The sequence below is a fragment of the Cryptomeria japonica genome, chromosome 6 (genome assembly GCF_030272615.1).
Source record: "Cryptomeria japonica chromosome 6, Sugi_1.0, whole genome shotgun sequence".
NCBI lineage: Eukaryota > Viridiplantae > Streptophyta > Pinopsida > Cupressales > Cupressaceae > Cryptomeria > Cryptomeria japonica.
This window is the reverse complement of record NC_081410.1, coordinates 591,912,056-591,917,613: the sequence shown is the minus strand read 5'-3', so window position 1 is coordinate 591,917,613 and position 5,558 is coordinate 591,912,056.

Genomic DNA, 5,558 nt, shown 5'->3' with positions numbered 1-5,558 from the left:
TATACTTTTTCTCCAAATCTATATTTATCTTGGATATTTTATTTTACCATTCAACTTATATTTATATCTCACCCTCTTTTTCTTCCAAACCCTACTTTGTCTAGTTCTCTATTTCACTTTTTTTATTCAAGATATCTGATGAATAGACAAAAAAGTAAAGATTTAGTAATTTATTATACCAGACTATAGGACAATGCAGTGTCACTCGAGAATACTATGATATAAATAATCACCAACATAGCATATTAGACCATGCAGGGTCACCAAATAACATATATATATATATATATATATATATATATATATATATATATATATATATATATATATATATATATATATATATATGTAGCATATCACTGGCCATGCAAGGTCGGCAAGGTATATTATATATAGATTTAAATATGATGAGCATTTCTACCAAATAGATAGTTCCGATTAGCAGAAACAAAGATAGGCTTGTACCTTTACAAAACTATTAAATTACAACACCTAGGGCACATGAGGAATGCACAACTAGCCAGAGACAAAGGAACACCAAAAATAACATGAAACCAGCTAACAAAAATACCAACTAGCCACCCGCCAAAGACACAAAGATATGGTCTAAAATGTGGAGGCATTACCTTCTTGCCAATGACTTTCACAGAAAAGGAATTTTTTTTAAGAGTCCTTAACAAAAATTGAAGTACAAAAATCCAAAGTATCGTTAACCACTAAGGTAGGGGGTTCCATTGTAGTAGAGGGAGGCATTGCATACCTCTTCCGCTTCTCTTTCCTATGGTCAATTTCTTCTTGAATAGCCTTCAAAGAAGTTGAGTTCCTTAAGGCCATCACCAGGCTCAAAGAAGACTTATCCTTAATGTTTCTCCTTTGGCTCTCTTGACTTTCCTTAAGCCTCATCACAACCTTACTCTTATTTCTCCATGACATCTTTTAATTGAGGTCATTCAGTATTTATTCAACCTTATCCCATTTCTCAAGCTTACTAGCCATGTTACTAGCATCCTCTGAAACCCATTCATCTTTTTCCCTTCCTTAGCTAAAGCCTTGAGCCTATTAATCTCTCTTATAGCCACATCAAACTGAGGGAAGAGCCACTTAATATCCAAGTCCCGAAACTCAATGCATTCTTCTAACCATAGAACCTTTGCATCCTGAGTGGGGGGGCAAGAATAGGGTTAGGGGTGTTCTATTTAGGAGGAAGGGGAGCAACCTCCTCAAAATCCTAAGGAGACCAATCATATTTTGAGGCCGATGGGGACTCTGAATCCTCGAGAACCACCTCCTCCAACTCTAACAATTCCACATCCTTAAGAGGCAAATAGGGGGAGATTGTAGAATTGGAGTTAGATTCCACGTAGAGGTGCCCAAAAGCTCCACCATAATATTAGGGTCTCACAAGGGGCTAGGGGGAGATGATAGGGGACCACTAGATGAGGATTTGCTAGATGGAAATTATTAAATCTAAGGATGAGCCCTTGGTGAAGGGGCTTCTGTCACTGGGTGGAGGAGCAGGCAGCTACTACTTGAGAAACATCATAGATGCCCAAAACGTGGCATCCTATCTATGTGACAACTATCCAGGAGGCCATTCCGACTCTAGCCCCTTGGGAGACATTGTTTTGGATGGGATTAAATTTGACATTGAGGGGGGCACCACCGAGCACTGGGAAAGTCTGGCCATGTACATCAAGGGTTACAGAGGAGGTAAGAAGTTCTATGTCACCGTAGCTCCTCAGTGCCCATTCCTTGACGCATACTTGGGAACTTCTCTCATGACGAGCCTTTTCGACTATGTGTGCTTGCAATTCTATAACAACCCTCCTTGTCATGATGGTGGGATTGGGGACTTCCTCAAATCCCCACCTCTTCCAACTATGGTGGAGTCATGCTCTAGTCTAGATATTATGACCTCCAAAATGGTTATAGATCTGCCATCAAGAATTTTGTCTAGGCCCCTATAAATATTAAAACGAGCAGAAAATAGAAAACAAAACAACAAAAAAGAAACACACAACATAAGGTTTAATGTGGTTCACCACTAAGTGGCCACATTCACCAGAATCACAGGGAATTATCTTATTAACCAAATATCCAATGCACAGTACATCTAGTATGGGTTGCACTCAACCATTTATATAAACATATTAGATACGAAATGAAGAGTTTAGGGAAGACAAACAGTCATGTGACCACTGGGCTTCATATACCCAGCAATCTCCCCGATGAAGGCCAACTTGTAGAGCCATGCACTCACATCCCTACTTCCATGTTCGATCTTACATTCGAACCACACCCAACGAAGATTTTAACATCATCAAAATCTATTCAAGAACACTTCGAATGAACCTTCTCCAAATTCTATTAGACAATAAAATTTAAAAGCTGAACTTCTTTTATTTGAAAAATAATTTCCTCCTTACTGAGGTGAGGATACTCTGCCTCTTCTTTTACATTAGTCGTCAATATTGCCTCCTTCCTTTCCACATAAAAATACTTCTTTGGAATATTATTCTATGAATCCAATGTGTTCTGCTCCATCTGTAACAATTTGGTTACCTCCTTCATGCGAGGCTGTTCATTATCCATGTTGATACTATCATCCACATCCATCCAATCGGATTGGTGAATCTTAATAGATTTTGGTCGAGAGAAAACATCTTCCTTCTCTCCATGCGATGCCTGAAACTGCTTGGAATAATGTGCATTTTCCTACACTCCTATCAATCGCCGCTTTCGCTTCAAACCAGAAAATCATGTTTGCACTTCTTCATCTAGGTCCATAGGTTCGTAGTCTTCTATGAAATTATCCGTGCAAATATTGTCGTTAGCATCATGGGAGTGCCTCTTTATTTTTGCCAAGGCCATGCCATCCACAGGGCTCTCTAAAGCCACAATTTTTGCCAAGATTCCTTCCCTGCTACCTTAGTCCAATCTGCACCCTCCTAATCCTAGGAGTCCACAATAGATTCAACTTGGGTCTTCGATGGCATACACTCTTCGTCCTGCAATCTCTTGCAATCAGCCTTTTCAACAATAACCTCTTTTCAAACATCTTTCTGTTTAGAAATTCTAGCATCTATACAGGGACTATCTTCAACTCCAACTGGGTTATCACGATGTTCAACCTTCACCACATGAATACCAACAACTTCCCAGCCATTACGAGTTTGGCCAATAAGTGCCAAAGCTGGCTCAAGAGTAGAGAAAATGAGAATCCCAACATCCTTTTCTTTCGCTGGATTCTCCTCTTCAACCGAGTTCCCCTCTTTCTTCCAACCATCCCACCAATATATGTGATGCTTGAAGCATAGTTTTACATGGACCGTAAAACTCCCATAGAAGTTATAAATTTTACCTTCTCCTTCTTCCTCCATCTCTGCTCAAGACAACATAGCTCTGATACCAATTGTAAAGATTAAAATGAGCAGAGAATCAAAAACAAAACAACAAAAAGGAAACACACAACACAAGGTTTAACGTGGTTCACCACTAAGTGGCTATGTCCACCATAAATACGATGAATTATCTTATTAACCAAATATTCAATACACAGTACATCCTATATGGGCTGCACTCAGCCATTTATATAAACATATTAGATACAAAATGAAGAGTCTGGGGAAAACAAATAGTCATGTGACCATTGGGCTTCATATACCCAACATCCCCCTCCTCCTCCTACTCCCTCACTATTACCATACTATTCATTGCTATAGTAATATCTACAACCACCTTCTTTTACAGTAGCTTGTATCTTACTATTCGGACAATAACACATTGTTATAATTATATTTTTGAAACATCATTCCTATTGTGATATTTCTTGCCAAAACAATAATTCACACACATATATAAATAGCATGCTCAATATCAGAAAATTTATAGAAAGATCATAATCAGAGGGACGCCAGATAATGCATTTTTATGAAAGATGTTTGGTACATAATTCATTTGGTCCTTTTTTAAGTATTTTTATGAATGATGTTTGTACATAATTCATTTGGTCCATTTTTAAGTATTTTTATGAACGATGCTTGGTACACATTCTAAAGTTCATGTAAGGTTGAATTTTAATCCAAGACATAACACAAAATAACAAGCAACTAAATCATTAAAGAAGTCTACTTAGATATATGGTAAAAAAATAGAAACATGCTTGAAATATTTGTGTTTCAAGAATGACAACCAAATTTAGAAACACTAAAATGGATCAATCTAGATCATAAAAAAAAATCTAATATATCTAGTCGTATTTTTATAATGAGAATAGAATTCTTCCAAGGTCTAATGTGATGTATTTGTGGAATGGGACTTTGTGGTGTCAACATGCAAAATAGTGAGGGTCCAAGGATTCAAATTTACACAAGAACACACAAAAATAAAAAAAAGATAAGATTTTAAATCTACATCTTTGGTTATTTGTTCGACCAGAGAAGTTAAACATAAGAAAACAAATAAAGCTTTTAAATCTACTAATCGGCCCAATTTAGGCTTGCGTAAGTATTTAAGCCTATTCAATCCACAATTGTCACCCAAAAATTATGTTTATGGTTCATTTTAATTGCAGTGTCCCACCATTATCTTTTATTCGATTAGCAATGAACAGACATAACCAAAAAGATTATAATATTAAGCAAAGGAATACACAGGGATAAATGCTTAAATTTATTGTTTATAAGCTATTCTTATGTATGCTTCTAAAAAAGTCACGTAGCGAACGAATTAGTAATTTTTTGATGTGATCCGAATTATGGATTCGGATGACAACACCTGAGTGAGAACCTGCGGTATTGTAAATTCTATTTACAAGAACCAGAAATCATACAATTGGAGCAAGCCAAAAAGTAATCTATTTCATTCAAAAATCCAACATATGGAAGTTCATGAGATTCCAAGGGTCACAGGGACCTCTTGAGAATTGAAGCCCAACAGTCACATTTGTTTATTACATAATAAAATCTAAAAATTATGAAATTTTCAAAAAACTATATGAAAATTTATCCTAACTTCAACTAGACATAACTTTCTGCTCGGGACTCGAAACTATGTATTGTGGGACAAGGGTATGAATGATGTCATCTGAAAGTGGGCTAGTTGTTGGAAGCATGAGCTTGTATGACTTTCATTGATGTCAAACCTAGTTATCCGGATGGATGTTGGTCAGGATATGCTTTTGGTTGTTGTAGTTGTGCTTTGTGTTGCAAATTGAGCTGAGTACTTTTGGTGTTGGTTGTGGCATTTTATTTTGGATAGTTATCTTTGATCTCTAGCAGGGAATGTGTCTATAAGAGTGGGCTAGAAAGATTTTGGTTCCCTCCGAATATGTTGTAGATTGTGTTGTGGTTTATTGGATGATTGTTGCATGGCATGTATATTATTCTCAATATGTTTCTTAGATGATTTATTTGTTATGCAATAAAGCTTGGTTGATATATGATTAGTTATGTTGTGACTTGATATGACCGATTAAGTTATCTTAGCTGGATCATATTCTTTTGGTCTGGATATGGGTTAGAAGTTGTATTGGGATGTAGTTATGGGTCTCACCTTGC